This window comes from Salminus brasiliensis, chromosome 2, assembly GCF_030463535.1.
Source record: "Salminus brasiliensis chromosome 2, fSalBra1.hap2, whole genome shotgun sequence".
NCBI classification, from domain to species: Eukaryota; Metazoa; Chordata; class Actinopteri; order Characiformes; family Bryconidae; genus Salminus; species Salminus brasiliensis.
The window spans coordinates 33,182,444-33,204,925 of record NC_132879.1 but is presented as its reverse complement, the minus strand read 5'-3'; the positions used below and the strand labels follow the sequence as shown (position 1 = coordinate 33,204,925).

The following is a 22,482-nucleotide window of genomic DNA, read 5'->3' as shown; positions in this document are numbered from 1 at the left end:
GAAATTACCATATACACACTTGAAATGGTAATAACTGTGAATCTGATTTTTATTCAGGAGGGTTTTCTTAGCCATCACTTCAAATTCTGGAAAGGCATGTCAAACACAATATGTGTGTAATACAGCATATCAACAACACATCTGCAGAAACAATTTCCCAAGATGGGGAATCAGCTGAACTACAGCTGAAATCCTTCCCAAAGTTGGTGGCAAACTGGGTGAATTCATATGCGCTAAAGGTCAGATTATGTGATAAAATGTCAACATTGTGCTTGTGCCTTATCTTCATCTGTTGAACAACAGAGTAGCACAAAAGAAAACTCTCTGCGTAAGGATGGCCATGTTTAGCCTTGCATCTTTTTATCTGCTTCTTTCTGGCTAGGTTTGTGGTGGGTCTGTAGCCTACCCATGAATCCCACATCTCTTCATTCACACACTCACACATGGGGACAATTTAGCCTAGCCAATTTGCCCCAGCATGTGTGTTTTTTAAAGGTGGGTGGAAACGCCAGAAGAAAAACCCATGTGGACACTGTGAGAACACATAAGTAAGTATATTTGATTATGGCACATTTACAACAAAGAACTCTCCTGTTGTTCATTTTATGTTAATTAGTTTGTGCTCCTGGTCAAAAATGAATATCAAAGTCAGATCTGTAGATGTTCACCCGAGATGATCACTGATCATCAGATCTAATACAGACCATCTCCGCATCTTCAACAAGCTGCTATAGACCGTTTGCTGAAACGTTTCTGTAACTAGAGTAGGGTGAGGGTGAGGACTTTTGAGGTTAAGGTTAGGATTAGGGTCAGGGTTAGGGTTAGGGTTTGATAAAAAACTGAGTTAGGTTTTGCTTAGTGAGATGTTAAGTCTACTTGATGTAACATATCAACAATAAATCTACTACTAACAGTAATGCATCAACAGAACAGATATTTACCTCAATATATTCAGATGATTCACTGCTGCAACTATACTAATTTCTGCATTCATTTTACTACTTCACACGCATGTGACATCCCATTCTCAATCCATAAGGTTTAATATGATGTCGGGCCACCCTTTGCACTTTGCAGCTATAACAGCTTCAGCTCTTCTAGGAAGGTTTTCCGCAACGTATAGAAGTGTGTTTATGGGAATTTTGGACCATTCTTCCAGAAGTGCATTTCCCATTCGCTTCCACATTGTTATAATTAAAGCACTGACAGTTGACTATGGAATATTTAGTAACGAGAAAATTTCACGACTGGACCGCACAGGTTTATATATATATATATTTTTATGTTTTGTGCTTACTGTATTAACAGTTTAAAAAGTCAATTTCAGTCAAAAAAAGGGTAGAAATATATATTTTGTGTCTGCCCCAATGTTTCTCTATTTCCTCTAATTTAAAACTTCCTCATTTGCATGTGACCTGCTATTTTATACAGAATGTTGAGGATCAGTCAAAAGTATATTAATAATTAGTCAAATATTTTATTGTAATACTAAATGAATCTAATATTCAGTTTTGAATAAAAAATAATTTGCTTACGTGCCATGTGAAATCTAGTTTGAGGTTTGTTAATAGCGTTCATTTATGACACATAATACTTAATATATCGCTTTGTGCACAGAGTGCACATCTACCTTTTCTGTCTTCTGTCTCCAATGGCCACAGATCTTACTTCTGGACTCTTGGAAATTTCTCTCCAGTCCAGCAAATTATGGTGTTTGAGGAAGATGTTTTGGCCTTTGAATGAGAGGTGCCACCATGTTTTTCCCAAACTCTTCTAAGTACATCCTTAACTTAAAGAACTTCCCCTACCTCCAGCCTGGATTCACCCGCATTGTTTCCACACGACAAACGCATCGTACACATATGGTTGTGAGGGCGTGGGAGAGGACCTGATAACTCTTGGAACAGGAGACTGATTAGAGGATCTCAGGGCTCTCAAAGGTGTGTAGAGCTAAATGCAGGTCTGGTATATAAATGGGTGCCAGCGCCTTTAGTGCTGTAATAACCCATAATAAAGCCTTAGACTGAATTCTGAAATGAATGGAGAGCCAATGAAAAGACGGTAGAATAATGTAATATGATCGTGCTGTTTAGTGCCAGTGAGAATTCAAGCTGCTGCATTCTAGCAAGGGCCCAGCTTCCCAAAAGCATCTTAGTGTTAAGATCATCTTAAGTGGTAGAGATAGTGTGATGCTTGCTCTACCATTTAAGAAGAATCGTTGTGCTTCTGGGAAACCCAGCCAAGATACATTAACTAGCAGAATGTAGCAGATAAGCACACACTGCCGCTAGAATGTTTATGAAATATCCTGAGTTTTTGGTATTTCTGCATAAACTTGTTCCAAATGTCTAAGGTTGCCACATTCATGAGCAGATATCCTGACCTTTAGTACATGTTCAGTTTCACTGTACAATCCAAAATTCATAGGTTCATCAATAATGACAAGCTGTCCTGGACCTATAAGGCAGCAAAGCAGCTTCAAATCATGTTACTGTCACCATCATGCTCAACAGTTGGAATGAGATTCTGATTTTTGAATCAGCTTCATTTAAACCAAAAATATATATAATATAGTCTAGTATCATCTGTTCACAATCTTGTTCAGTATTTCCTTGATGGAGGACTTGTGAATGTTGAAAATTCTCAATGCAATAGAGACCTCCATCCTTTTGATTGAAACATCTGACTTCAATTAGACTTTTAATGTAACTTCTAGAGGTTCAGAAAAGATGTTTAAGGTTAAAAAATTGAGCATGATAAATATTTGTTTGTATCTGTTTATTGTTTTCTCTGTATCGAGTATTAGATTAGATTAGATTATATTAGATTAGATAAAGACTTGACCACATTTAAAGCCAGCCTTAGTGTAAGCTTGTTTTTCAAAAATTCCAACCCAAAAACATCCCTTCCTCCCTCTACCTCCAGCCCTCCTTCCAAAGCCACTCCCCAAAACACAAACACACAATGCTTGTCACACAGAAAGTGCAGGAAAAAAGATGCAGAACACAGAAGGACTCATGCTTCATGCTTCAGATGTGTAGAAGCTAAAGAATCTCTCACAACTAAAGCCAATCACCTCATTTGTAAAACCAAAGTCAATATAGACTAAAATACACTTACTTGAGAATTACAATTCAGACATTGGCAAACATACTCACTGTTACATTACATGCAAGACAAACACAGCTAGATAGCTCTAACAACTACAGTTCAGACTCCAAATGGCTGTATGTAGCTGGAAAAGGTTAAATAACGCTTTTCTCTCTGGCTTCAGCAGCATTTCTACAAACATCTAAAACAGCAAAACCAGCTCTAAAACACTGAAAGACAGCCTAGCAAGGGGAGGCTAAGTCATCACAACATTTAATGTCAAGCATAATAACCAGTCTATAGCCAATAGCTTCCAGATTTCCAAATACATAAACACTAGAAAGGATCACAAACTTTCTAGCAACACTGTTTGGTCAAGCACTAGTCTACAAAAAGTGACCAGAACTATGTTATTTAAGTCAACAGTTAATATACTTCCAAATTCAATTAAACACAGGCCAGATAAATTCATAAATAAGCATTTTCTATACAAAATGAATGTCATGGTTGAGGCACTGACAACAGTTTTTCTGTTAAGGTTGGGAAAAACGTCCCTCAGTGTTTGTCTTTACTCTTTGTTGTTTTGGTTAAGTATGTAATAGAAGGGTAAGGCCCATTGACAGCTGTTTGTAAGTAGTGGTATAGTAACTAAGTAACCACAAGTAACATTCTTGTGCATATGTTGCTGTTCTTACTTTGTACCATTTCTTACTATTGTAGTTTAACCTGGTTCTCCTCTTTCACTGGTAAAAAAAATTGTCAAGGCTGTTGAAAACTTCATTGTGAAATAGTTTTCTGATGTATTCTGAAGGATAGGGTGGGAGTGTCACAGCCCGCCCTCCAGCACCAATGCCATTCATGAACATTGCGCTTTTATTGAGCCCATGAGACACATACTGAGCGGGTTCTAAAGTTCTTCTGATGCTGGACATGTGGCATGATTTATAGAAACATGACCCAAGTGGGCTGATGCAACACTGAGGCAATGTGAGTGTTATGACCATGAGGGCCACGCTCAACTCTTAGCAGTGATGGGGCATCTGCCCCTCTGATGATAAAACCCCATTTCATACCTTCCGTTCATTGCACTTGTAAAATATTGAAAATGGTTGGAATAACAAAATCTGCCCCATAGTGGAAAATGACTCCCCGAGGGGGCAGGGAGGTTGAAAGGAAAGAAATTCCATCGACAAATGTTGGAATTCACTTTTGCAACTCACTGATTTGATTAGGACTATGAAGCCATTTAAACAAATCACAGACACGACTGGGGATTTGTAAAGCCAGTTTTGGCTCCATCACATTCATGCTGTGTTCATACTGCATCTTTTAAAAACTTTATGTTCCCACACCTAAATAACTAGTCTTTCACATTGTTTAAAAGTGCCAACTGACCTCTTGTTCTAAGCATTGCAGTAGGATAACCTAAACCTTTGTTTCTTCTAATGTAGTTGATAAGCCAATGTATGTTTTGTTTCTAATATATACTTATTTCATGTTGTGCTGTAGTTGCAAGGATAATAGGAGTATTTAGCTTTCCAATTAACAATGCCAACTGAATGCCTAAATAAGTGTAAAACTAATCCACTTGCTTATGTGGTTTCAGATGTGGTATAACATACTGGGGAACACTTTACTTGAACTCTGCTACTTAACCTTGAGTTATCATGAGATTATGTCATTAACAACAATTTTTTGTGTGTATTATTTATGAGTAAACAAAATATTTGTTTATTTTTTGGACATTTCATGAACTTTTTTTTACTATTTTTACTCTTTTACTATCATTTAATTTCTGGAAACTAGTGGATTTTAGCTGTTTTTCCAAGCTGGATAACTCACTGGTAGTTGATGGTTAGCAAGGTTAAGTCCTGCTGTTTGCTGTGATATGTGTATTATATCATGTCGGTTACTCTGATGCTGAGTTATTAAGCCTAGAAAAGGACCACAAAATGAGGGCTTCGGGCTAACTGTTGAGTTGACTTGGGAAAGCACTGCCTCACTTTTTTTTTCTAGTTCAGTGTTTGCTAATTTGTAGATTCACTGTCTGAAAATGTATGTCTGCTTGACAATTCAACACAATGTTAACCAGCTATGTTGGATGGTATAGGCATCCATTTCCATTAACTACATTAGCTTCGCAGCTTATAAGGTGAATTCATTTTGAGGAAGCAGAGGAAAATGAGACTCATCGTTAATGCTTTGCAATTAGGGTACATGGCATAGCATTCATTTATGAATGATGCTGTGAGTAGTCATTAATTCCTACATGTAATTGTCATTCTTCTGAACTCCCATAATTCCCCTAAACTTCATAAACAGTTCAATCATGAACAGTTTTCCTGTTCTCCAAAGAACTAATGCTTTTCACCTCTGTCTAGTTTAAACCTGTGTCTGTTTCAAAAATCACCTTGCGAAGTACTGCCAGCCTCTCTTGTTGCATACTGAGGGGCCTATTGTGTTTGTTATTGAATGTATGGATGATATTGGCTTGCTGTTTTGGTTTCTCCTAGTTGGTTTGTTTGTTAGTTCGTTCTGTTTGGACTACTTTCTCATTTATGCCTCTAGTCTTGCCCATGTCTGCTTTGGTTGCCCTTGTATTTGTGCTCTTACTTGCTCTGTTAACTTTCACAAGCTCTTTGTTATTAAACCTATACATACATTTTACATCTGTGAGAGTCTGGTCTGTAATTCTAGCATTACAGTTACACATCATGAGTCATCATGGATATGCATGGAGTAAGCATGTCTGATGCATGCCTTAACGAGGAGGGGCAGTGGTGGCTCAGCGGTTAGAGCGCCGGGCTGCCGATAACAAGGTTGTGGGTTCGATTCCTGGGCTTGGCAAGCTGCCACTGTTGGGCCCTTGAGCAAGGCCCTTTATCCTCTCTGCTCCCTGGGTGCAGTGTGTGTGTGTTCACTACCGCAGATGGGTTAAATGCGGTGGACACATTTTGCTGTGCGGTGTAGACTGTACAGTGACAAATACGTGCACCTTTACCATATTCATCCATGTAGTAATTAAGGTACAGATATCAGACATGACAGTGGTAAACCCTGACTGGGCAACCAACACCTCACAGAACAAGAAATTATTGATGTTTTGGTTTTGAAATATCCCTTCTTTAAATGTTGGTAATGCGAAAACAGGATCTAAGCCACTAATTAAGCAATACTTCTTTATTACTTTGAATCTAAACAGTATACTTGGAGGAACTAGCATCACATACCAAAACTTTCAGAATAAGCAAATAACTTTAATAAAAGGCCAGTAATAAAATACACATCTGAGTTAGAACACAATCACATTACCTATATTGGTTACATAAACTCAGCACAATTAAAGTAAACAAGGGAAGTAATGCCTATGTATAACGTGTCAGGAAAAACAAAGACACAACATTGTTGATTATGTCTTATAAATGTCCAGCAAAGATGTATCTTGTTTTTTTGTTTTTTTTGAGAATTGCAGCAGCAGTGGAGTTTTGAAAACCTCTGGATTTGTGTTGGTGTTTCTGTCCGTTCCAAGTCTGGCATATCGTCACTGTCCAATGAAAAACATGTAACTCCAAAATGGTGACTTTACAGGAGAAGGCAAAAATGTTCTTAACTCTGAATGGGGGTCAGTGTAAAATGTTCAAGGTAATTTAACACATTTCTATTGGTATATTTATCCAGAACTACTTACACAGTGTACAGAGCAGCTGCAGGGTTCAAATCATGAAGAAAATTAAAAACTAACAAAAATGGAGATACATGGTTTTCACTGGACAGCAGCGATATTGTGCAGCTTTGTTCATGCGCTCAAGCTGTACTTTCTCCATGTTATACTGTTGGACCCTTTCCTTCAGTGTGTTATATAGTTTTTTGTGCATGTAAACAGTCTACAATATCACAAAGCCCAAAGTACATGTCCATTTTCTCAGCTGCTTAAAACGCTTTGTTGAAATGCCAGCCCTTTCCTCTGTTACAGGTGATATCATCACATATAACAATCATTAATGCCCTCCTAGTAGCAACTTGGCATGCCCTCACAATTCACAGGAGCACCTGAAGGCCATATAGGACATAAACATTACACCTACAGAAGCATTTGTAAGGTCAGACACTGAAGTGGACAAGAAAGCCTGGCTCGCAATCTCCATTCTAGTTCATCCTAATGGTGTGTGGTGGGGTTGAGGTGAGGGCTCTGTGCAGGCCAGTCATTTACATTACATTTACATTTATGACATTTAGCTGACGCTCTTATCCAGAGCGACTTACAAGGTTACTCGTATTAAAGAGGTGGGCCAGTGTAGTGTTAGGAGTCTTGCCCAAAGACTCCTCGCATTGTTATGCTGGAACAGAAAAGGGCCTTCCCCAAACAGTTTCCACAATGTCGGAAGCATACAGTTGGCCAAAAGCTTAAAGCTTCAGCAAGACATTTTGGACAATTGTGTGTGTCCAACAAAGATCATGAATGTATGAAGAAGTAACGCTAAATAATTCACTACTTTACTCTGAGGGCCACAATGTCCTGAATGCATTGCTGATTTAGTAATGCTTTAGTAATTTTTGTTTTGTGTTAGTGGCTGGCCTATATTAGTTATTATATTAACCCTATATTAGTCAGATCCAGTGAATACATGACATGTTGCCAAAGATAATCCTTATAAAAACAGGCAAATGAGTTTTAATGATCTGGTCTTGTCTGCACAGTTACTGCCTGTGATTTCCCACATCAATGTACAGCTGAGGTGCTGAGTAACTCACTCTGTGCAGACCGTCACAGCCAGCCAGAACTCACTTGCGAAAGGGTTAAGAAAACCTTAGGCAAGGCCACCATTGTAGCTTCATTTCAGTGTAGCGTTAAGGCTACTACCTAAAAAGTAACATTTGTCTCTCAGCAGATGAGTCCTGATTTTTCCAGAGGTTACTCCGGTTCGCAGTCATTTTGGGGGAAAGGAGCATTTAGCACTCATTGTGTTCCCCGTCTGAGAGGTAATTAATTTCAGCCGGATCACTCGTCTCGCTGGCTGACATTTTAAGCAGCAACAGTGATGCCAGGCGCATATGGATTAACACGGAGCTGAAACTCCAACTATTTGTTAGTGCTGCCGTATTATCCGGCGAAAACACAGCAGCCTACCTGAATATCAGCTCCGCATTATTATCCTGCTCCTTAAATTTATCGGAGCAAAACAGGGCAGACCTGAATAATATTGCAGCCGTTTCATCTCATTAATCGCACTTGGCTCACTGCGTGAGAGGTAATTTCCAATATTTAACTGCTTCTTGCTAACACCGGCAAAGTGTCTTAAACCATCATAGGTAAGCAGCTCAAAACCGTAGATCATCATTGTATTTACCTGATGCATTGTAACACTGTGTCAAGAAATATACTCTCAAAATTGAAGAGGCTGAATGATTCTTTGGAGTGATGCCATAGAATGCCATATTTGGTTGCATAATCCACTTTTCAATGGATGTTTTTTAAAGGAATACTCCAGTGTACTCAGTGAGATCGTATCTGGCGCATCTGTAATGAATGACCAATTACTACAGTCGGTAATCTTAAAGCTATTCTATCTGTTCCTAGAAGAGAAAAGAAAATGAATTGAAACACACTCACAATAGAAGCTAATGGGCAATAACGTCCACACTGAGTCACAGTTTTTATGTTATTTTATAGGGAACCCTAACTGTTAAGACTTGCATGCCTTCCCTTGTAAAAAAATACTTAGTGTGCTTATACTTAGTCCTGAATATGTTCTAAATGTACCACTACTTTTTCCTTTTGTCAAAGTCAACTCTGCTTTCGATAAACTGCTTAATCCTATTAAACCATTAATAGAGTTGACATTACTAGACATGTCTGAAACTATGTAGAGATTATCTTAATATCACAATAACAGATCTGAACAATAATGAAAATAGTGTCAGTGTTTTATTTTTTATTTTGTGCAAAATAATGAGAAAATGAGAGAAATACAACATACCTTACTGGCTTCCACATGGTTTCCTGCCCAAGGAAATTACATCACTGAGTTCAGGTCATATGCTTTTTTACAGATTTCTATGCAGATTTTAATGCAGACATCAAATCTAATATTTTCTATTTACTAAAATTACATATTCTAAAAAAGATAGCATATGATATTAATTATATAACTGTTATTAGAGTAAAAAGAAAAATAATTAAGATTAGAATTTCATGTTGCAATTTTCATGAATCAAGACTCTCAACAATCAATCTGTGGGATGGGAGTCATTTAATTAAAACCTTGCTCTCTCTGGGGTGGGTTGATGGCACTACCTCTCCACATCACTCCTACTGTGATGTTGGTCTGCACAGGTGTCTGTTAGCTGTTGTATCGGAGCTGGGGAGCCACACTTTTCTAAAAGCACTGATTGTCTACCTAGCAATGCTGTATCAGCAGCAGTTCGAAAAGAGGTGGTGGCTGGCTTTACATGAGTCAGAGGAAACATTTGCTAGTCTTCACCCTGTTGGGGGCATTGCTAGTGGAGTTCACAATGGATTGGGTAATTGGCCTTCCAAATTGGGTAGAAAAATGTTGTGATATTGTTTTTTTTTGTATTGTCTTTAGTTTAATTCATTATAAAGGGAGTTGATGTTGAAGTGCCCTACCCAGGTAACAATTCTCAGTCAGTAAAACGTTTTCTGAACGTTACAAGTTTTGTTTCTTGGAATGTTCAATCTTTCAAGTTTCCTGGACATTCCTAAAATGCTTTTATGTAACATTTTTTAGCGTTCTGGTAACACTGTGTGAGAAACGTTCTAATAATGCTGTGATGCAAAGCATTACTATGGCACATTTTTGGAACGTTCCTAGGATGTTATTTCTGTAACGTTACAGGCTAACCTTCCTGAAGCCTTTTAAAAATGTTCTCTGTCTCTGGATACTTACATTCTACTGAATCACTTGTTACATTTGTTCTAAGAAACTTTTTTTAACCTAAAATGATACCATGGTTTTCAAGTACACTTTACTGATGTTTAGTTTTAACATGGCAATAAACACTCCTTATGCATACTTTGTTAAAATATAGTTTTAGCATAAAATAAGCTAATCGTTACAAGCACATTTTGTAGAAGCACATTTGTAAGAACCTTACTTAAGCACAGCTGTAACTCAACACTTATACACAAATAATTAAAGCAGTCTTTGTGTACGTTTTAGACTACTTTGTAGTTAAAGTATACTGTTTGTCTCACAAGGGTTGAAACAGTGTGTTAGTAGTTTAATGCTGTTAAACTATGATGTAGAAATCAAGTGCAAATTGTATATAATCAACTGGCCAAATACCTCAGCTAGTAGGTCTTCATTGTCGGACTGGGATGATTTCATATGGTTGCATTGTGCTCGGTTCTATGGAAAATAAGTATTTCTCTTGGGTGATGTCACGCTCTAGCTAAAGCTAGAAAGCTGAATGGTATATGTAGTTGAATTTGAAATGTAGGTCACTGTTTTTCATCAGTTGACAAGAGAGAACAAGCATTTGATGCTGTAACAAAGGTGTCAACCTGCTAGTAGAAAGGTTTTGTCTATTTTTAATAATACATTATTGTGCTTCCAAGGCTTACATGTCGTAAAACTCTTTACAGCATCAAGGGAGATGTTTCTACATTATTGTCCATGGCAAGAAGCTTTACACTACAGATATGGCAGATATAGATTAGATTGAAGACATGCTTGTCTATATTCTATATTCTTGTCTAAGTCCCTGTTGTTACTGAATAATAGCCCTTAGTGTGTAACACACCTTTCTGTGTTAAAGGGTTAATTCATTACAATGCTCAGTAGAGAACGAAAGGTGATTCTTTAATGGCATGCTTCAAGGAATCCTGTTGACACCTTTATACTTAAGAGCATATGTGGGGGAAAAGTAATCTTAAGTATTTCTCCATACTGAAACGTGATAATAGAAAAAGGACAGCATAAGAGCAAGGTTGATAAATGAAAAGAACGCCGACGTGGAGGCCATGTCTCTCGCAATCTTGGCTTGGCCGTATTGTGTTGTAGAGTCTCCGAGCAGAACGTGTTTATCCTTTCAGCAGCCAGCCCTTGTCGGACTGTCCAAGGTCTGCGGGCGTGAATAGAGATGCTCTTTTGGTATGTGGGCGAGAGGAGAGAGTGTGTGGGCCAAACTTTTTCATGTGCCCAAAACCCTCTTAGAATGGAGAGCCTCTCTTACTACTGTCAAACAAAGCCTCCATCAGCCAGCAGCACTCTCCAAACCAAAATATCATGCCACTCTACGCAGCGTGCATTAATCTAGGGCTTCATTGTGTCCTGGCTTCCGTGCACAAAGGCCTCAGGCTCTCTGCTCACAATATGTACGTGATTAACAATGGGCACTATACCATCAGACATACATGGGCTTCTAGACGTGACATGGATAGAGTGCGCATTCTGCTATTAAACCGCTGCCGTCGTGTGCTGACTTCAGAATTCCAGGTAAAAATTGTACATTTCTGAGAAGATCAGAAGAGGCTCTGCAAATCCCTCTCATTTCAGGCACACCCTTCATTTGAGGCGCAGAGAGGCCGAGCGTGGCTTTCAAGGGAGCTCCTCTGTCACATATTATTATCATTTCGGCAGCACAGCCAGTGCGCTCTGGCACTCCGCTCCATTCTGGGGATTCAATCAGTATGTGGATGAAAAACATGCTCTCAAAGGACACAGCAGATCTCTCTTTCTGCCGGGGGAGGCCAGTCGCAAAAACAACACGTGCGGCAAGAGCATGGTATTGTGAACGCAGTGTCTTGGCAACGTTAATGTGGACAGAGGTAATGAATAAGAACAGGGCTGGTGTGAATGAGTCAGGCAGTATTTCCCTAGGAGCTAAACGCTCTATTCCATTCCCAATAAATCATTCCAGAGCACTGTGCGCTCACATAAATTAGTCTCATCCTGTATTGTGAAACGTCAATCATCTTTCCACTTAGGTCTCCGCCTTGGAAATATGCAAACCACACATGTTTTGCCAGTACCTAAATTACCTCTCCTGATATGCTCACCACTGAGCTGCTTTCTTTGGTGGGTTAGGCCGTACAAATGTAAAAATTTGCTTAATAGGTTTCACTTTTTTAGCAAGGACTAAAAAAAGGCGGCTGCTAGTGCAAATATGACTCATAGTCAAGGCTTGAGAAGGCCTAAAGGCAGATGGTGTTTCCAACAGCAATTAGCATGTAGGCTTTCTCAGATTGTCTTTTGACAGACTTTTATATATTTAGACCAGAAAATCTTGATAATTCAAACAACTTTTTTTTTCTCTTGCTTAAATTTTTTTTTTACTTGCTTATTGTGTGCCAGAGCGATACAGTTATAAAAGAATCAGCCAATAAATTCAACACAATTACATCATAAAAAAAATATTAATATTATATTGTTTTAACAAAAAGAAAAATCACCATATTGCTTTAGCTGGCATGTAAAACGCAGAAAGGTCTTTCCAAATGAAAGGACTTCAAAAAAGTACTATGAGAGGGGGAAAAAAGGAGCAGTCCCGTTTGTGTTATGTGCTCATCAGAGCACTGTGCCAAAACTGCAGGATAATGGGCCCCCTGATAATGATTAGTGTGAGTGATGGCATAATGAGAGTGGCATAAATATGCACAGGTCACTGAAGAGAAGGCATACTGTGGATTATTAAAGCACGAGGGTATGAGGTCAGCTTAAATAGAGATAGAGATGCTTTGGGTGGTGAAACCGATACAGTAGAGGAAGGTCTCTATCTACCACATGGTCTCTATCAGCCAAACTGAGTGATTCACACTCACACTAATCATTATCATTACAACTGAACTGTACCAAACCGGACTGAACAGCTATTTTGCACTCTGCCTATTTGCACACTGTACAGATGTTCTTTTCTTTTCTGTAAATATCAGCTCTTTACTTTCTGTAAATATCAGCTCTTTACTTTCTGTAAATATCAGCTCTTTATTACCTTTAGTACTTCTTACTTTTTTAATTTATCCCCTACTCACCAAGACAAATTCCTTGTATGTGCAACATACTTGGTGAAATAAAAAGATTCTGATTCTGATTCTGATTCTGATTGAGCCATGGAACATCACAGCACAGCATAGACACAACAGCTCTCAGACATGACACTTTGTCTGAAAACTGCAGTGAATGTCCATCAGTGATAAGTTATTAGTAACATATTAAAACAAACAACAGTAAAACTTTACTGAAGGGCAGTGTCCACAAGCCTACACTTACAAGTACAAGCCTGTCATGACAACTTATTGGACTGAAATTACTGTAGAATTGGTAAAAGCAGCCTTTACCTGACTGATGCTTTTTGAAATCTGTGTAGGTCTGTGTAGGTATATGATATCAAGAAGGCATCATGTAGCCTTATGAACATTGCAAGTACAGTTTCACCAAACTTCAAAGTATATATGTTATGCTTACTTCCAAATTCTCAACATTTTTTATGAAGATAATGCCAATGGACTGCAAAAAAAAGAAAACCCTGTAGGCCTATGTGTGGAAAACGTACCCCATCAATCCTCATGTTAAGGGCAGGCTATTTTTTTGTATGCATGCATTATATTAAAAGGTATATTGATGAAAATGACAAACAGAACTATGTAAATGCTTGGGCCACAGGTAGCAGCAATACCATATTATTTTATTTTTTCCCTTATCTTTATGTAAAGATAACACATGCTTCATAAAAGATCATAGCATCACATGTTCATCTGCTTCATAGAGGAAATTGCTAAATGAAAGCATTATAAGTACAATTATATGTGTACAACGTAGTACCACTTTAGTTTTGGAGCACCAAAATGCCGCTTCAAATGATTTCAGAAATTTTAATGTGCACTTATTGCTAACACTGTTCTGTATCGGCACACATAGCTTTTATAATCTCCATAGAAAAGCAATGGCAATAGATTGAGACGCCATAAAGCAATCTCACATGAGCCTGAGGTGACCATGCCCAATGCCAAGCATCAGGTTAAGGGGGATAAGGCCATCCGGCAATAGACTATGAAGCAGTAAAATTTTAGTGAAACACTACAATGATGAAGCTCTATCTAGGATAGATAAGCTGGAGTGGCTTTTGTGATCCAGAATGCCTTGTTAATAAGCTGTATATAATTACTCCAGTATTGCATTAGATGTTATACAGTGCTTGTGCATGTGTTATGAAGTCCATATGCAGCCCCACCCTAGAACTGACAACATAGTTTTGCAGAAATAATTAAACTTGTCATATTCCTTTTCATTTCTAATGATGGATTTAACAGAACTTGGGGATGTTCAGTGACTTGAATTCTTCATAATGTTCCTTGATATGCGCCTCTGCTCCACAGTTTGAACATTCAAATCAAACTAATCAGGTCTAATTAAAGTTTACATTCCAGACTTTAATTTAACCCCCCTTTTCAGGGACCTATAATGTTTGGGACATTTGGCTTAACAGGTGTTTATGCTAACTCCGGTGTGTTCCATTGCATAATTAGTGCAGGCATAAGATAACTGGGCTTTTCAAATACCGTTGAAGTCTATAATTGCCATTTGTCAACACAAATTGGCAATGAGCTGTGCCACTAGACATCCAATAAGCTATTGTGAGGCTGAAAAACAAGAACAAAACCATTAGAGACATCAGTCAAACCTTGGGGCTACCAAAATCAACAGTATGTAATATCACTGACATATCAAGAACAAATGTCTTTGTTCCAAACATTATGGAGGGCACTGTATCTCTTATCCCTACCACACACTTTCAATAATGAGTGCTGTGTTGGTGCTTCCCTGTCCTGTCTCTTTATCGTACAACGTCCCATTAATTGTATTTACTGTATTGGTCTGGTTCTGTATTTGCACGTTTGTTTAAAGCAGAGTTTGCACATTGCACTTCACATATTTTTGTGTAGTGTTGTCTAATCTATGTTCCTGGAGGAACGTAATTTCGCTCCACTGTGTACTTGTACACGCATTGGAGCGACAATAAAAGCCTCTTGAATTGACCTGACTGCAAATATAACTATATCAAGGCATGCCTCATCATTGGAGGGGTATCTGCTGTGTAGCACGTGTGAAGGAAGAGGTATATATCTTCCCCATGTGATGTGATGGCCTGGAGAGGTTGTTTTGTAAGGGACTGATGTTTACTTTAAGGCTAAAAGCTTCAGTTCCCCAGCGAGAGTTTGCTGCCTGTCCATCAGTTTGGGCTTTCAGAGCCCGCAGAGAGGCAGACCACCAGAAAATAATTTCATCTGCTTACGTGCAAGCTATCTACAGAGGGGTTAAAGCAATTGAACGTCCAATTCGCGTCCATTTCGCGCAGCGTCCCAGACAGGCCGGCCAGGTGCATTTCACAGCCCGGCCAGCATCTCTGGGGAATTGAGAGAGAGCCAGAGCGAGAGGGAGAGGGCGAAAGAGAGTGGCGCTGCTTTCAGAGGTCACCATGCTGAGTGTGGCAAACACACAACTCTACAGCCCTCTCACACACACTCTCACCCATATTACCCAGGGAAACAAGCAGCAAATGCTAAATTAGGACACAGAAAGCCTCAATACCAATAAAGCCTGAGTCTCCTGAGTCGACGGACAAAAAGATCAGGGTTTGCTGGAGGTGGTGTTAAATTATTCATGGCTTTATACGATTTGCTCGGAGCGATTCTCTCTTTCTCTCTACCTCTCTCTCTCCCTCTCTCTCTCCCCTTCTCTCTCTTTTTCTGTCGGCACCTAGAGCAGATGTTTTCTGTGGGAAAAGCAGCAGCATGTGTTTCCTTCCATCCAGATACACATCTCCTCTTTCACACCAGGCCGACCAAGCTCTTCAAGACAATAGACGAGGCACTCACGTGAAATATATCAAAGAGGAATCGATAAAGTACACATTTCGCCAGCTGTGGCCTGTCATATCAACATGGAAAACAATGGCATTACATGCATGCCCAGGAGATTAAATCAATACAAGCGTTAATCATATACTTATACTTTCCAGAAAGGCATGTTCATAACACTACAGCGCCCAGTCTTTAATGAAGGAGCCTGCTAAAGAAGGCCAAGAGTGTGTGGCAATGTGTGTGGCTGCTTTTTTTTTTTTTTGACCACTTAAAGATACTTTAGACATGATGCCAGCTGTTGGCTTCTCTTTCTCTCTTTCTTAAAAGAGTTTATTAAAAGCCCTCGTCAATCTGCCACAAAAACAACGATAACCTTTACAGCATAAATGGGGTATGCTGTGACTAAACACTAAAATGCTTATCTCTTAGAGACTAGGAAATGATTCTGTTGATATCAGCGAAGTCAGTAATATGTTTTCTTACATATTACTTAAAGGCTTTCTTATTGCAAAGCCTTTTGTACTGATTTGTATTAATAACATAAATAAACAAAAAAATCGTACTTTATAAATGTAAATACCATTAACTCAACTAGTGAACAGTGAATGTGTTTTAACACTGTTTGATCACAAATAGCTTAGAATTAAACACATGAGCTAATTTGCTAAGGTGCACCCATTTCTGACAAATTGCACATACACAATTTATTTAATTTCCACTGTCAAGACAATGGGAGGATCTAGAGTAGCAGCATGTAAGCTCAGGGCCAAGCATCAGAGGAGTATAAAGCCTGATGTAAGTACCTGACCTCATTTTACATTTTTGAATGTAAAATATGTTATATAATTGAAATAGTTGTGCATTTATTTCACACTTACCCATATGTCAAGTAAATGATAATTGTACAGACTTTATTTTTATAGTATCCCTGTATCTGTTTTTCAAGTGTTCAAACTATTCTCATTCTATCTGGTGAAACAAAATGCATCATCAACAACAACAACAACAACAACAACAAAAATAGCGATTTTAATTAAAGCACAGCTGTAATTTATTAATCAGTAGATGATGTACTAAGTGATGTGGAAGTCTTTCAGGCCAACCTAAATCTAGACTAGATTATGTTGAGGCTAGGCCACTAGAGCAGTCGATTCAAAGCTTGGCCAAGCATGCCCTGACTAAAAGTTGAAAACTTGACTAAGTAAAATTTTGCCATTTTTTTCACTTTTTGGCATAATTTGAAACTTTTGTGGTGAATGGATTAAAAGAAATGCTTCAAATGACTTTTAATGTAGTTCTATTACACTGACTTTAATTGACAGTTTAGGAGGGTTTATTTTTTCTTCTCCTAAAAAGTATTTTTTTTTAAAGACAGTAATGATATGTTTCCTGAACAATATTCATGCATCCCATTACACAATACGAGTTAGAATGTTACACAGTTCAGATTATACAGTGTCCTGTATTAATGCATGTGTAAATCCTCACTTACCCATTAATGATAGTATCTCTAGTTCTAGTTCTTTGTCTGGTATTCATGCCCTGTTTCCTATGCTGTACAGTAACTCTGCATTTCTCCAATCCTTCTAACAGTCTCAGTGTCCTATATCGCTCAGGCCATTAGGCCTGACTGCTCTCCTCTTACCTGTTTCTGCTGATGCCGAGATACACTTTTATTGACCTTGACAACTGTTTGCAGTGCAAGGACTTCCCCACTAGTTTCCCCTCAACAATGTTCCCCATGTGTGGACATGACTGTTTGTTTTAGCAATGTTTTTACATATGTGTTTTTCTTTCAGATATGAAATATGCAGTACAATTATAGAAGCTAAAAAACCTGCAATTTCTGCACTGTTGAACCATAATGGTTCAACACTGCGGTATAAGAAGCCCAAAACAGGCCCTGTGAAAATGCATTTTCAAACAAATGGGAAATGTCAACTGTCATTTCTATTGTTACGATGATACCAAAAAACTTATATAATAATAAATGAATAAATAATGTAGTTGTTGTAGTTGTAGGTTTAAGGTCTTTCCAGAAAGGTTTAATGATGTTTAGGTCAGATGCCTTCAGTTTCTGTCTCTTCAGGTAGTCCACATAGGATTTGATGTATATTTATATTGATTATGCTTTTGTAGAGGTCATTGGAAGTCATATGCAGGTTTGTTTTGCCCGTCCTACCAGCATATGAGCAGTTTTGTCTTTGGGAGCTTTTTTTCAGATATCACTTTGACTGCTACAGTTCCCCTTGAACTGCCATTTTTTTACTAACAGGCGTCACTCTAGAAACCACAAGATGAAAACGCTTGGCTATCTTCTTGTAGCCTCCTCCTGCCTTGTGGGCACTGATTACTTGCTGATTACTGATTACTTACAAATTGTGTGTCGCATTAAGACCCATGAGCTTACTATTTGTATATTATGTATATTATAATATATGGAATATTATTTAATTTGTTATGGTATATTATTTATGCCATTCTCACATATAAACTTCATAAAATTGAGGATCAGGTCCAGCCATTTCACAAGGGCCCGGCATTGCCCCTTCACACATGTAGCACACAGCCGAGCTTTTCCATGTCAGACGAATTCTCACTACAGTTTTAGGCAAGGGTCATTGCCTGTGTCAGCAGGATGCTAAAAGTATGCTGCAGAAATAGCAGTCAGATGAAAAACATCATTAAAGTCCTATTCGGACGGTGGAGTCTGATGGTTAAGTAATGAAATTTTACAACAGGATGTTTGTAAAATGTATGACCAGTTTGCATAGGATTAGAAATCTCTGGCTACTCGATTTACGTGCTGTCTTCACCTCCAAAAAATTACAATAACCAATCTTTTAGCCCACTTATAGTAATAATGACATTTTAGTTAAAAAAATTTGCCACAGGTTCATAACACGTATGCAGGCTATAGGCTACACTACACAAAGGGGTTGTGCCTTTGAAGTCTGTAACTCGGCTTCTAGATTTGAACGTTGTACAACACAATGCAATTGTTTTTATGGCTCGTTTTACAGAAGGTAGACACAGAATCTTTACTGGATTGCACAGGAGTGCATCAGTAAAGATCACAGAGAAACTCTGGTAATAATTACATAACCCCACCTCCCCATGTAAAACTAATCCCGTCCAAATAGGGCTTTAGACACCCACTGTGAATTCTCTGGAAAATTACCTGCTCTGCTCACATATGGGCTCACTTGGACAGTACCCAGACTTTGTTGTAGGGGGGCTGGAAGGATAAATTCCAGGTACAACTGATCTGGACATTTGCATTCACAGATATACAGCTCCTCCGTGTAATGTATAGAGAATTTCTGGGTCCCTGTGTATGTCTGAAAGGGGCTTTAGTCTTTTTGGCCTCTGGCCCACCACACACATTACACTTGGATTGTCAAGACAGCGTCAAGACACTGCTTGGGCACCTGCTTTTTTCAAATTGTTGTTGCTGTAGTATTTAATATGCCTTTCTTTCTTACTATATTTTGTTGTTTTTTTTTATTCTGGCATATGAAATCATTATTGTTGTGTACATGTTGTGGGCGGGGGAGGGGGGGGCTAAGAACAGTTTCTCAAGTAGGATGTGGCTTAGGGCCCCCAAATGTTCAGAAACAGCCATGCTGGCAGCATCCGAACAGCGAACATTTGTGCTGAAGTCTTGCCAAACTCCACTCAGAAGAGGAGCAGAAATATTTTCGAGTCAACCCTTCAAAGCAGACACTTGCTGGGTTTTTTTTTAGTTCGGTCTTGCTGTCCTGTTTTGCTACAACAGATAATTTAGCGGCGGCAATGTCATTCATAAGAGCTCCAGCCATTGTTGTTTACTCCTTTGATTTCGATGTCCTCTCTTTCAGATATCACCAATTAAACCACCCCCCTAGCTCTTCAGAACACGGCGTTTGGTCTGGCTAAAAGCACGGCCAGAGAAAAGGCTCACTGTTTGCTTGGTACTAGACTGAATGTGTGAAGGAGAAGGGGATGGAGAAACAGGAAGGAAGATCAGAGGCTGGTTTGGGTTCTGTGTTCGGCTGCCAAAGCTTTTCCCTGCTGCGCCCTGGCTCTGAGGAAAATGTGGGAATTGGATTTCGTTAGTTGTGATTCTTGTGTGTTAGTGCAGATCATGCTGCAGCTCTCTCTCCCTCTTCCTCTCTCACTCTCTTCCTCTGTCGTTCACCCAGCCGCCCCCTCCCTTCCCTTTTTTTTCCCCTCCCACCCTCTCCATCTCTTTCCGACTGCAGCTCCTCCTTCCACCTTGCACTGTCCTGAGGCTCCCCCCTCCTCTATCCCACTCTCTCCTTCCTCCTCTCTCTCTCTCTCAGCCACGTTCCCTCCCTTTCTCTCTCTCTCTCTCTCTCTCTCTCTCTCTCTCTCTCTCAGTCTCTACCTCCCTCTCTCTCTCTCTGTCTCTTCTTGCCTCTCTGTGCACTGCCTGTGCTGTCTGTGTGTGTGTGTGTTTGAGCAGAGCCTGTCTGTACAGTCCATGCTCGCACGCCCCAAATGGACGGTTTCCGAAGTGTGTGGACACGGATAACGGGCGCATCACTTGACTTTCTCCTTGATCTCTTTATCAACGTTTTTGGCAGCTTTTCTCATCTCCTGTGAGGGCTCTTAGTGATGTCCTGCTGGCAGTCTCTCTCTGATGGCATCTCCTGTCTTATCACAGCGTGCTGGATTTAATAACTAGCCCTTCTGGATACACCACCACATTAATGCAGACAACTCTGCATTAGTTACTGATCCGGTAAGCCTCTCTTTACCTTCTGAATATGCTGGAAGTCGAAGGGTGGGGTGCCTTTACAAGCATTTGTTTGGGCCAAAAAAAAAAGAAAGGAAAAAGGTTGATGGGAAAAGTGGTGCAGTGAAACTGTTCAGTATTGGTAAATCATCCTGAGTAGATTTATGTATGATTATTAAGCTCATATTTGTGTCACTGTTTTGAATGTGAAGTATTTGAGCAGCATATAGATATGAAGGGCTAGCAGGAGGTTTTTTAGCTTCTAAATCTTTGGCGTGTGTTCTGAGCCCAAAGGTCCCCCCCGAGACTCGGTAAGGAGCAGATGTCCGACACTTTCCTCTAGACAGGTGGACGGAGCCTGATAGAGCAGCTTTTATCACTGCTAGTTCGCACATGCACACATGCTTGTATTCCTCATTTCATCCACGGATGCCACCAATTTGCCTTCATTTAGCTGTATGCTGTTATAGTTACACCTGTCTTTTGGGCTCTGTTGTGTTTTTAATTAAAGGTAAGTGAGTTAATCAATCAATTAATCAATCAATGAATCAGTCCTCAAGAGAATTTGACAAATGTCATCACAACATCCAAAACTTCCACATTTTCAGTGATCCTGGGGACATCTGACATTCAGTCCCTATAAAGACATGAACACATGTACCCATACACACATGCAGAAGTCATTGCACTGTTTTTGGAAGCTTTGTGTGGTCCTACCATGCCATAATTCTCTCAGGCATGTGCATATAAAATTTCATGCTGAATATGGCTAATTTAATATTTCAGAGCTGGAATCCTCAGATGTCCGCTATATTTAGTCCTGTGTGCAGTGCAGCCTGAGAGGAATCTAGAAGTCACCTCCGCATTTACCAAGGTACCGTTCAGGTGCATGAATTGCTGTGCCGTCCCCTCTAGGTGGGTTGTTCATGTGAGAGAGGACAAAGTCGAAAAAGAGAAAGAGAAAATGACAAGCAAAGCTAATGGCTTTTAGACAGGCAATTACATTACAGCATTTGGAGGCTATGTGGAAACTATGGGTCAGCTAACGTGCATTTAGCTGGAAAAAAAGAATAAATAAATAAAAGGAAAAGTCTTTATTGATAGATAAGCCACTGTGCAGAGTGCAGTCTCACCTGCCGTTACTGTAAGGAACATCAATATTTATCACATTTCCTATTTCAGAGGGGAAACCTGAATAAGACACTGTAGGCAGGGAAGAATAATAAAAGATAAATCAGATTAGTGGCCATGGGCAAGAGTTTCCACCCCGGTTCCTCTGTCCATTTTTCATCCATGTAGGCTCATTGTGGCTTACAAAAATGGAACTGAGAAAAACTCAATGTATTCAGCAGCTCCACCCTGCTCCTGGAGAGCTACCTTCCGGTAGGTTTTAACTCCAGCCTAAATCCAATACACCCCATTCAGCCAATCAAGGAGGCAGTAATTAGTTGCACCAGGAGGGGTGGATTGGGGTTGAATCTAAAGTCTGTGGAAAGGTAGCTCTCCAGGAGCTGGAGTTGGAGATGGTGATTGGTGCGGTTCTTTGTAGCAATGCTAAATTTGGAGATTTTGCAGTTAGCAATGATAATTGCCTGCACAACCAGCCATTTAGTAACCAACTATTATATGCATGACGTCCTGTCCTGACTAGATACCTTCATAGGACACACACAATGCTGGTAGGACAAGAGCCTGCACTAAATCCAGTTCCTGGGTAGTATCACGACTCATATCAGTTACTCTGTCCCATCTCCTCCTCGTGGAACATGAACCCAATTATGATACAGTATGATCCCATTACTACTACTGGTCATGGGGCCGTATTGTC

The 22,482-nt window shown here is 39.4% G+C and overlaps 1 protein-coding gene and 1 pseudogene across 1 annotated transcript in view; both read left to right on the top strand.

The window, feature by feature from the left end:
* Window positions 1-22,482, top strand: part of LOC140549679 (claudin-10-like) — a 103,341-nt pseudogene that overhangs the window by 46,814 nt on the left and 34,045 nt on the right.
* lingo1a (leucine rich repeat and Ig domain containing 1a) overlaps window positions 20,339-22,482 on the top strand; it is a 137,253-nt gene continuing 135,109 nt past the window's right edge. The window contains exon 1 of the mRNA XM_072672413.1: window positions 20,339-20,660. The gene's annotated coding sequence lies outside the window, so the exon portion shown is untranslated. The remainder of the gene's footprint in view (window positions 20,661-22,482) is intronic.